The sequence below is a fragment of the Meles meles genome, chromosome 8 (genome assembly GCF_922984935.1).
Source record: "Meles meles chromosome 8, mMelMel3.1 paternal haplotype, whole genome shotgun sequence".
NCBI lineage: Eukaryota > Metazoa > Chordata > Mammalia > Carnivora > Mustelidae > Meles > Meles meles.
Genome location: NC_060073.1, coordinates 38,431,111 through 38,443,639, shown reverse-complemented (window position 1 = coordinate 38,443,639; position 12,529 = coordinate 38,431,111). Strand labels below are relative to the sequence as shown.

At 36.5% G+C, this 12,529-nt stretch overlaps 1 protein-coding gene and 1 non-coding gene across 3 annotated transcripts in view; one reads left to right on the top strand and one right to left on the bottom strand.

Moving 5' to 3' along the window:
- Positions 1-12,529, top strand: part of LUZP2 (leucine zipper protein 2) — a 511,483-nt gene that overhangs the window by 458,698 nt on the left and 40,256 nt on the right. The gene's annotated exons all lie outside the window — the stretch shown is intronic.
- Positions 8,798-8,930, bottom strand: LOC123950197. The gene has a single exon (XR_006820187.1). It is a non-coding gene; the product is annotated as a small nucleolar RNA SNORA9 (small nucleolar RNA).

Genomic DNA, 12,529 nt, shown 5'->3' with positions numbered 1-12,529 from the left:
ACAGAAGAGAGGAAAAAAGGAATAAATAGAAAAACAAAAAGAAAGCAATTCACGAAAGGCAATGGGAAGTCTATACTTATCAATACTTACTTTAAATGTAAACAGACTAAACTATCCACTCAGAGACGCAGAGTAGGAAAATGGGTATAAAAGCAACACCTAACTAGATGCTGACTACAACAGACACATTTCCCCTTTAAGGACACGTGTAGACTGAAAGTGAAGGGATGGGAAAAGACATTCTATCTTTATGGGAATCTCAAGAAAGCAGAGATACCTATACTTATATCAAACAAAATAAACTTTAAACCAAGGACTATGAAAAAAGACCAAAAAAGCCATTATATAATAATAAAGGGGCCAATCCATCAGGGGATTATAAAATTAATAAATATGTACCGAAAATAGGAGGACCTCAATATATAAGACGAATATTAACAAATCTGAAGGGAGAATAGACCACAATGTAATACAATGGTAGTAAGGGACTTGAGTAGCCCTCTTTCAACAATGGATCAATCATCCAAACAGGAAAGATATATTGGACTCAAACTATATGTTAGATTAGATGGACCTAACAGATTTTACAGAATATTCCATCTAATGGCAGGATACATATACCTCTCAAGCACACAGGGAACATTCTCCAGAATAGATCATATATTAGCTCCCGAAACAAGTCTTAATAAATTTAAGAAGATTGAAATAATAACAAGCATTCTTTCTAACCTCAATGGTATGAAATAAAAGAATCATAAGAAAACTGGATAATCCAAAAATATATGAAGATTAAAAAATGTATTCATGCATAATCAATGAGTCAAAACAGAAATCAAAATAGAAATTTAAAAAAATATATTTTTCAGAAAAATAAAAGTAGAATCCTGATACACAAAAACTTATGGGATGCAACAAAAGCAGTTCTAAAAATGAAATTTAGAGGGATGCCTGGGTGGTTCAGTTGATTAAGCATCTGCCTTCAGCTCAGGTCATGATCCCAGGGTTCTGAGATTGAGTTCCATATCTAGCTCCTTGCTGAGCGAGGAGCCTGCTTCTTCCTCTGCCTCCCACTCCCCCTGCCTGTGTGCACTCACTCTCTTTCTCTCTTTCTGACAAATAAAATCTTTAAATAAAATAAAAAATGAAATTTAGAGTGATAAATACCTGCATAAAGAAAAAGAAAGATCTCAAATAAACAACCTAATTTATACCTAGCAAAGAACTAGCAAAAGATCAAACTAAACCCAACGTTAACGGAAAAAAAGAAATAACCAAGATCATAAGCAAATACATGTAATAGAGACTGAAAAGATGATAGAAAAGACAGAAGAAATTAAGAGCTGATTTTTGGGGGGAAAAGATAAAATAGACAAACTTCAGTTAGACTTACCAAGAAACAAAGAGAAAGGACTCGATAAAATTTCAATAGAAAGAAATGGTGTTACAACTGATGCCACACAAATAAAAAGGATCATAACAGACCACTACAATCAGGCACCAAAAAGGTGGACAACCTAGAAGAAATAGATAAATTGCTAGAAACACGTAATGTACCAAGACTGAATCATGCTGAAATATAAAATCTGAACAGACCACTCATTACTAAGGAGAGTAAATCAGTAATTAAAACCCTCCCAGCAAACAAAAGTTCAGGACCAGATGGCATCATTGGTGAATTCCATCAACAATTTAAAGAGGAATTACTACCAATTATATCAAAGAAAAAAAAGAGAAGATGGAATACTTCCAAATCTAGATTAAGTCAGCATTTCCCTGGTACCAAAGTCAAACAAGGGCACTACAAGAAAAGAAAATTACAGGCCAGTATCCTCAATGAACATAGATGCAAAATCCTCCACAAAGTATTAGCAAATGGAATTCAATCCTGCATTGATAGGATCATACACCATGATTAAGTGGGATTTATCCCAGAAATGCAAGGATGATTCAACATTCACAAATCAGTAAATGATTTAAAAATCATATGATCATCTGAATAGATGCAGAAAAAGCATTTGACAAATTCCATATCCCTTTATGATTAAAAAAAAAATCTCCACAAACTGGGTATAGAGGGAATGTACTTCAACATAATAAAGACTACATTTGACACGTCCGTAGCTGCTAATATCATACTCAACTATGAAAAAACCAACATCAGAAACAGAACAAAGAGATTCCCTCAGAATTAGTTGTCCTAGGCAGAGCAATTAGCAAGAAAAAGAATAAAAATCACCTGGGAAAGAAAGAAGAAAGTCTCTGTTTTGTAGATGACATCCTATACATGAAAAACTCTAGAGACTCTGACTCTCAGAACTAGTAACCTCAGTAAAGTTGCTGAAAGGCACTGTGAGCCTGCTATTTTGATCTGCCACATACTATTGATTCAGAAGATTTTACATACAGAATCTGCACTACTGAGATAAATTTATAAGATAACTCTTTTGAAATGGTTCAACAACATTTTCTGTAGACACGATATTATGAAAATATCCATACTATCAATCAAAATCCATCTATAGATTCAATGTAATCTGTCAAAATGCCAGTGGCATTTTCACAGAAATAGAAAATAACAAACCTAGAATTTGTATGGAACCACAAAGTATTCCCAATAGCCAAAGCAATTCTGAGAAAGAGCAAAATTGATGGCATCACACTTATTGATTTCAACTATATTGCAAAGCTGTAGTAATCAGAACAGTATAGTAGTGGCATAAAAACAGATCTGTAGACCAATAGACTAGAATAGAGAGCCCAAAAGGTAAAAAAACAAAAAACAAAAAACCCATAACCATTTTCTATTCAGGTAAACCTGAATTCAGTTGTCTGCTCTGTTACTTCCTAAGGGATTTAATCCTTGGCAAGTGCTCTGACATCTTTAAGAATCTATTCTCAAAAAAAAAAAAAAAAGTTATCTCATACAACATAATAATAATACTTTGTAGGGTTGTTAGGGAAGACTGAATGAGATAATGCATTTAAAGAACACTCAGAAGTATTCAATTAATATTAGCTTCTTATAAGTAGGTAGATAACAGAGTATCAGTTGAGTCCATCTTTCCATTATATGCAAAAATTGGTCTCTGATGCTTCTGGAAACATTTTAGTGATAGCACTAGATGAACATAAGGTTGGTGGTTTAATTCACAACAGTAAAAACAGTAAATTCCTGAGGACCTGGGGCATACCTTCATTATTTTAGTTCCTCTAAAGTTCACCATAATGCCTTTAACTAATGGTAAATATTTGATGAATGAAGCAACAAATTAATAAATTAATGAACAAAGAATCTGAGAGAAGGAATAGTTCCTTATTACCCAAATTACAATGTGTTCATGAGATGCTGTATCTCTCTTAAAACTTCTTCACACCTGTAGAATCATTCTGTCATGGAGAGTAAACATACTCACTTTAGTGACAGTAATGCTATGAATTTCCATATTAAACACATGCTCTTTTTCATACTCCATCATTAGTCATGTGTATATTGTGAATTTCAGTATCATGATGGGAACAACTTTGCCTTAATCCAATCTACCACTCTTGCTAGTTATACCCCTTAAGGCTAGACAGAGTCAAAGAAAAGTGAGCTTGGGGTTCAGGGCATTTCATTTCCAATACTGTATGTAAAATATTCTAATTTTATTTTAAAACAAAATATAAACTGTGAATGTTCATGAGTGTCTTTTCATAGATGATGATAAAACTACCATATTTAAGTTATCTGAGACACACCAGTGTTTAGTTTTTCAGAATAACCTTATGTTTATTGTCCAGACTTTATTAAAATATCAGAATGTAGCATGTGATCTCATTGAATCCCTGAGAACTTTTAATTTTGTCACTGCTCATTCTCCATGACCAAATTTACCACTGGACTCTAATCCATTCAGGAAACATTCCTGATGGAATTAAAACATATATATATATATGAGAACCTGTCTCACTAACTAAGGTACCCACTATCAAAGGATGGAGATAACAGAGAGTTTCCCATAATGGTGTGTAAAGACGCAAGAGGCAACATTTCCTATCCTCTTCCTACAATGTTGACCATTTGTAAAACCAGCCTTCATCTTACTTCCATGGATTAGGGATTCAATTTCCTATTATTATTATTAGGGTGAGGGTCCTTCTATGCATGCCAGCCTGCTTTTCTGGGCACTTAAGAAATCCTGATTAACATTTTCCCAGGTCCCTTGGGTGCCTGGGTGGCTCAGTGGGTTAAGCCTCTGCCCTTGGCTCAGGTCATGATCTCAGGGTCCTGGGATTGAGCCCTGCATTGAGCTCTCTGCTCAGCGGGGAGCCTGCTTCCCACTCTATCTCTGCCTGCCTCTTTGCCTACTTGTAATCAATCTCCCTCTCTCTCTCTCTCTCTCTCTCTCTCTCTCTCTGTTAAATAAATAAATAAATAATCTTAAAAAAAAAAAAAAAAAAGATGGTACCTGCCAGACTTCTCCACAAAGTTAGCACTTGTCATTTTCCATACTTTATTCTTTGGAAATAAATCATTAAGTTTATCCTACACTTAAGGGAGGAGTAGTTAAGTTTCACCTATTACAGAGGGAATGCCTATGTGTGTATTACTTAGAATTCTTCTGTAAGGAATATCTGTCCTTCCCCCATTTATTTATTCATTCAGTCATTTATTGATATTAGAATGGACTCATAAATATTTATTTTAGATTTTAGGTTATAATCCAGTATTATCCTTTTTTTTTTCCTTTAAATAGACTTCATTTTTCAGAGCGGTTTTAGGTTAGAGCAAAATTTAGCAGAAATACTGATAGTTCTCATATACCCTTTGTGTGCCCCCACCCAACACACATACAACCTTCTCCACTATTAAAACCTCTCCCTAGAGTGGTACATTTGTTATAATTGATGAACCTCCATAGACACCTCATTATATCACCCAGAACCCATCATTTATGTTAGATTTCTTGGTGGTGTAAATTCTATGTATCTTTTTCTTTTTTAAAGATTTTATTTATTTGCCAGAGAGAGAGAGAATACACACAAGCAGGCAGAGAGGCAGGCAGAGGGGCAGGCAGAGGCAGCGAGAGAAGCAGGCTCCCTGCCAATCAAAGAGCCCAATGCAAGACTCGATCCCAGGACCCTGGGATCATGACCTGAGCCGAAGGCAGCTGCTTAACCAACTGAGCCACCCTGGCATCCTATGTATCTTGACAGTTGTATAACTGCATGTATCCACCATCATATAGAATGTATCCTCGTCTTTCATATAAGTAAAATGAATTACAGAGATATTAGGTTGCTCACAAAAAGTGATAGAGTTGGCTGACATTGTATGAGTGGAAATAATAACATCTCATTAAAATTCATTATAAATTTTATTTGAATTATTTTATATATCATTTCCTTGTAGATATACACTATAATTGATTCATGCATGTCCTTATTTCTGTTTTTTTTTTTCATTTTTCCATTTTAATAAATATATAAGTAACACTTAGCTAAAGATCTGCCTTGTACTCTACCATCAGAATGGAGTATGTGAAGATAGAAATCCTGCTTGTTCATTTTTACATCCCTCTTCCTTCCTCATTCATCCCTCTACTTAATAGCACCATACAGGAGGTGATACATGATTGCTTACTGAATGAACAATTATCTAATAAGTTACTGAGCTTAAGGTTTTGTCAGGCACACCTTTGAAGCTGATATTATGGACACCTCATTTCCGAGGTTTCTTGAAGCCACTCTCAGAAGCAAGAAATATGAGCAGAAAGACATGTTGTTTTGATTTAGTGTCACATACCTAACCTTCTTAAAAATGACTTAAGAGTTTCACATCCTAGAGGGTGTTTTTATAGAATATTATTTAAAGTCTCATAATATTTTGAGGAAATTCATAAGTTCCACCTGTGTTAACAACCATCTGCGAACTGCATCAAGCATGTAATTAAGGTTCCGGACTTCCAGACCCTTTTGGAAAGCCACTATTTGTTGAAGTCTAACATTTTTAATGTATAAAAATGGGAATGGTTCCATAATAGTCTTAGTATGATGGACACAAAGGAACAACAAAATACCTTTACTTTGGAGCAAATTACTTTGTCTCATACCACATACTTTGTTCATACAACTAGTTATTTTCTGAGAATTTTTTAAAAGAAATGTCCAAGAATGAACATCTTCCATTTCTGATTTTCTAATAAAGTATGATCATTCATCTCCCCATTTTTAACTGACCACATTTTCCTCCAGGAAAACCAGCTATACCCAACCTATTTTTAGGCATTCTAATTTTCTGGACCTAAATATCAGTTTCTTAAACAAATTCGATTCCCCACCTACCCCCTCCTCCTCCTTCTTCAAAATAAGCTCTATGCCCTACATGGAGTTTGAACTCAGGACCCTAAGATCAAGAGTCACATGCTGTACCAACTGAGTCAGCCAGTCACTCCAAAATTCCATTCTTTTTGGTTTGTGGAATCATCTTTATTGCAACACTACGTAACTATTTGTGTTTCACTAATTACATCTTTTTTTTTTTCTGTTGTCATCACTGTAGAGTTATTTTCCTGATGTTGGTTTATATACCTATAAATGGATTCTGCTATTACCAAATGCTTGATTTTTGGTTGTACATTTAATCACCTGCAGACATTATTTTCCTCTCTGCTGCTCTGGTACAACCATTAAGAATATGAATACTTGGGCGCCTGGGTGGCTCAGTGGGTTAAGCCTCTGCCTTCGGCTCAGGTAATGATCTCAGGGTCCTGGGATCGAGTTCCGCATCGGGCTCTCTGCTTGGCAGGGAGCCTGCTTCCTCCTGTCTCTCTCTGCCTGCCTCTCTGCCTACTTGTGATCTCTCTCTGTCAAATAAATAAATAAAATCTTTAAAAAAGAAAAAAAATATGAATACTTTGAGTTCTTGGAAGACTTGCATATCTTTATGATATATTGGGGTCGCCTGAATTAATAATTTCTCTTGGGGTCTAATTTAATAACTTTTTAAATTGTTTTATTAATTGGACTCTACCTTCTACAACTGATAAAATATGTAGTGGACATATGGTAGTTTATAGCCAAAAGAATAATTCAGAAAGTTATTAAATTAGAAATGCTGTAGCCATCTCCTAATTATGTAGGAGTGTTCTGAAAACAAGAAGCAGAAAGTTCCTGGATCCTGGTGACATCCTGGATTACAGAAGTAACCCAACTCTAGAACTCCTCTATTTTAGGATTTCTTATGTGAGATAATAACTCTTAGTGTTTAGGCTGTTTTTAGTTGGGGATTCTATAACGTACAACTAATTGATTTCTAAGTAATAGAGTCTTCAGTATGGTAAGGGAGAAAGATAATTAAACATATTAGAAATGAAAACTAACATATGTCAATGATAAAAAATCTTATGGAGGGACAGAAGGCAAAGAAAAATGTGATCTTCCATGGGAGAATTTGGAAAGATTCATTCGTGTATGTTATACTCCCAAGTGTGTTTCAAGCGTAAGTGGGAATTTATCTAGAAAAGGATTTGGGGGAAGGTAGAAGTAACCATGTGCTGAGGAACAGAGAAGGGGACTGTTGGGAATAATGCAAGACCTAAAAACCCTGTGCAGACACATGTGTGTATGCGTGTGTTTACACGCACAAGTGAACAAGAGAGGAAAGAGAAGAAGGGACTGATTGAAAATGGTGAGTGGTGAGATTTGGAGTACTGACAGTGAGAAAAGTAACTGGGTAACAGGCAGGTATAGAAAGAGAAGTAGAGGAGGGCTTTAAAGGAGCTTCTGTTTTCAGTCCCAGGAATTGTTACGTTAAGCTGAAAGGCGAAATGAGTCAACAGAAAGATCAATCAACACAATCGCCTTCAGCTTTGTCTTCACCACATTGCCCTCTCAGCATTGTGGAGGATGCAGTAGAGGGGGAACGTAGGGCATCTGTGTGCGGTCAGATGGAGAAGAAAGCTGTAACTACATAAAATGTGGATGCCTCCGGGGGTAGAGCTAAAAGTCAAAGGTGGGAGAGAGAATTCTAGGCAGACGTTAATGAGACACCCATGCCTTCCACTCCGATTGGATTTTCATCACTTCTTAACTTTCCTCAGGCATATTGCTTCCTTTGGGTTCCTTAAAATTAGAAAGTTTTCTTATCCCTCAATCCTGTACCTATTCTTCTCCCTCACTCAGGAGGCTCTACCTGGCCTCCTCACCTGGGGAACTGCTCATCCTTCAGGTTTGTTTTCAAGGCTACTTCTTCAGGAAAATTTACCTGACCCTGCTGATGGGTCGGCTCACTATACTGTGCACTACTCTCAAAGCAATCAAAAAAATCTTTCATGGTAGTTTTCCAAATTGTACTTAGTTAAATTTTTGTGAGATAACCTGTTTTAATGCCATTCTTCTAGCAGACTGGGACGCAGAAGAAATAATGTTGCCAATAAACGGATTTGAAAATGGGGAGATTAATCTGGATTATCTATAGGGGCACAAGGTAAAGCAATCTTAAAAGTGGACAAGAAGAGCAAAAGGAGGGAGTTGTGACTATGGAAGACAAAGAGAGATACAGATTTGCTTAGTTTGCAGACAGAGGATGGGCGCTATGGCTGAAGGACATGAGTGGCTCCGCAGCTAGTAAAAGAGGACTATATTCTTCTGCAGATTCTCGAGAAATTAACATAGTCCTATTGAAACCTTGATTTTATTTATTTTATTTTTTTTAAATTTATTTAACTTAATCTAACCGTATGTGGGAAGTGGTTATCACATCAGAGAATACGGATCTTGATGATACCCAGCACACCAGATATGGAAGAAAGCAATCAACTGTTTGAAATTTCTGTAACCTTGCTCTGAGTGCAACAGGGAAAGGCCTCAAACCATTTCAAAATGTTCTTTCAAGCATGCAGGAATGCACACAAGAGCACCGCAGACCCAAGCATGCTGAGGGCTTACAGGAAACCTTGATCTTAATTCACTGAGACCAAGTCAAATATCTGACCAATAGAATTTTGAGATTCTAGCCTTGCTTTTTTCCACTCGGTGTGTTGTGATTTGTCATAGAAGCAGTAGGAAACTAATACCCTAATATTGCACCAAACTTGGAACATTATGACTTTGGACAAATGATTTAGCCACTATCTGAGTTTTAATTTTCTTTTCTGCAAAAATGGGGATTATAATACACCTTTTTGCTTCCTCATAATTTACCACTTGGACATGAAGATATATCATAAAATTGGCATATAACTTTATTCTAATATCTTCTCTCCTGGAAATGTTATTAGTTGTTGCATCTATTTTCACTACCTTGAAATCACAGTGATGTTACCATAACCGCCGCCATCTTCACGAGGTATTGGAGAAGGAAGTAGTGAGTGGACTGGGGCCACTGGCACTGGTAAGACTCAGATTACAGAGTAAGAGGAGAAAGCACATTGGGACAGAAAGAGCAAATGGAACAAAAGCACAGAGAGGGTAGTGTGGGACTCGTTCAGAAGATATGGAACACCCCGAGGTTGCCACAAGGGGTGGCGTCAAACAAAATAATTTTTGATAATTGGAATAGTACGTATTTACAGAATTTATCACAGACAACTTCTGCTCACATTAGACCAAAAGGAGATTTGGGCTCACTCCAGGATTTGTTTTTGTTAAGAATCCAGTCAGCTCTGTTTGTTTTTAGGGAATGATTTGTTGACTCTTATTTAGAGATAACTCTATTATACAGAATCCCACAAGAGGGTCTGTGTTTCGTCTTAGAAATCATCTAACTTTGGTAAACAATCTGAGACTGAAGAACTAGAGAGAAACAGAATGTCAGAAAGCTTTGGGCTTTCAAGTTAAAGCTGTTATTCAGAAATAAGAGGTAACCAAAGAAAAGGATGTGTATTTTCTGCTGAAGTATAACAGGAGGACTTTAGTAGAATTAGGAGCACAGAGCTAGAAGGGCATTAAATTGTATATTAGCTAATGTTATATTTTATTTGTATTATAGCATATGATTTTACCGTAAGGATAGAGAAGGAGGTAGAACAAAGAGGAAGCTTTGTTCTTTCATCCTTTTTTTTTTTTTTAATTTTTCTAACATTCTGAGTCCCCCCAAAATTGTTTTTAACTATCACCACATAGAGTTTTCCCTGGTCACTCTCTTTGTCTCATTTTATATTTGTGAGCTAAAGTTTAAAAAGGGATGATTCCGGGAAAATTATAGGTAGATGGCATTCATACCACCTTTTCTTATCACTTCCATTTGTCAACAATCTTTAAAATTAGCAGAGATTTTTACTAGATCAAAGTACCGAGTATGTAGAAAAATAATGTATCTGGTAAATTTAATTTAGTAAATGCATATGAGTATTTATATTCTTCAAATAGATTGTAATTTGTATGTCCCAATTTAAAAAAATTTTTTCCTAAAGGAATTACTTGATCTCAAAGCAGACTTTAATGAAGTTAAAGTGTATTGTAGCAAACCGGACTCCACAGAAAGAGTACTCTGTAAAAGCCCCCTTTCTTTTTACCAGTAGCACGTAATACAGAAACTAGAGGCTTGAGGAGAGTCATTATGTAAATTGAGGGTGAAGAGAAGACATGTAGTCAATGGTGATGAATCCTATCAACTACTATGTCTAATAGGGAAGTGTAAAGATAGAGTTGAAAGTACAAAGAAATCAGAATATAACAGCTTGGGTTAATCATTAGCAATATAATCCAAAAGCATTTTGATTTTGGTGGCTCCATGAACATCTCAAAGTCTCAGTTTCTTTACCTCAGAAATGGAGCTAATAATACCTGCTTCACAGAATTCAGGTAAGATACAGTATAAAGAGTTCTGTGATGTTTCTGTTCTTCTAAGTAACAACAAACATCTTCCTTTGGTCAATCTTGATGCTAGTTGTGAAGAGTTACAGAGATAAAAGAGGCATTTTCTTTGCCTTTGAAAAGTTCATGATTTGGGGGTTCCTGGGTGGCTCAGTTGGTTAAGACTCCCACTCTTGATTTCTGTTCAGATCATAATCCCAGGGTCGTGAGATGGAGTCACACATGGGGCTCCATGCTGAACATGGAGCCTGGTTAAAATTCTTCTCTCTGGGGTGCCGGGGTGGTGCAGTGGGTTAAAACCTCTGCCTTCAGCTTGGGTCATTATCCCAGGGTCCTGGGATCAAACCCCACGTTGGGCTCTCTGCTCGGTGGCAAGCCTGCTTCCCTTCCTCTCTCTCTGCCTGCCTCTCTGCCTACTTGTGATCTCTGCCTGTCAAATAAATAATAATAAATAAAATCTTTTAAAAAAAAAAATTCTCTCTCTCCCTCACCCTCTGCTCTCCCAATTCCCTCTTGTCCACATGCATGTATGTGTGCTTTCTCTCTCTAAAAAAAAAGGGGGGGGGAGCGCCTGGATGGCTCAGTGGGTTAAAGCCTCTGCCTTCAGCTCAGGTCATGATCCCAGAGTCCTGGGATCGAGCCCCGCATCGGGCTCTCTGCTCAGCGGGGAGCCTGCTTCCCCCCTCTCTCTCTGCCTGCCTCTCCCTACTCGTCATCTCTGTCTGTCAAATAAATAAATAAATAAAGATCTGGATTTAAAAAAAAAATCATTATTTCATTTTTCTGTCAGGACCCTGGGAAATTAAGTCAACAAAACAATTCCAGTCATTTCATTCATGTTCATGGTCCTCATTATAAGGAAGCTATAGACCACGGTTTGGTCTCCGGAGAGGCCAGTGCATGTGTAGGCTTTGGCAGAATTCATCCCTACCAATAGTGGTCTTTGGTGCCCATCATTTCTCATTGTTTCACTTCCTCCGTACCCTTCTCTTGGCCTCTAGTTGACAGTGATACAGGCTCTATGCATCTCGTTTATGTCCCCTCTTTAAGGTACCACCATCCCTTCATTGTCAGTTGTCAGTTTTCTTAATACCATTGTTTACTTTTTTTTCCAATTTTTTTTTCATTTGTTCAGGTAGGAAAGTAAATGTAATCATTGTTATTCAGTCTTAGTTAGAAATGAAATCTATATCATTCTGTTTTAAGATCGCTAAATATTATATTTAAAGTGCTTACCAGTTGAAACATGTTGTGATGTATATGTTTATATATGTTTGCATATATATATATATATATTTGTACTTATCATTGCTGTGAGAATACGATTTGTGAGCTAAGAATCAAAGCTATTTTCCCATACCATTCACTTTCACATTCCCTGATTATTCTTCTGGATCTTTCCGCTACTAAGGAAAGAACTTCACACATCACCTATTCCAATTTCCTCATGTGATATATTAAAAATACACACAGAGAGTCTATAAAAATCAATGTAGAGAAAATCCACACATGTTATATATATATATACTTTCTCCAAAAGAACATGAAAATGACTAAGATAAGCCATTGATTCTGGGATTCTTTCTTTGACAAGTATACTGCCAAGGATGTTCATTTCATCCACTTATAAAGCAGTTTCTTTAATAGTTTTTATGTTTAAGACAGGTTCTCATGCTATTTGAAAGGTTTGAGCTTTGGGATTTTTCATCAGAAAAGAAGAGAGGAGCACCTG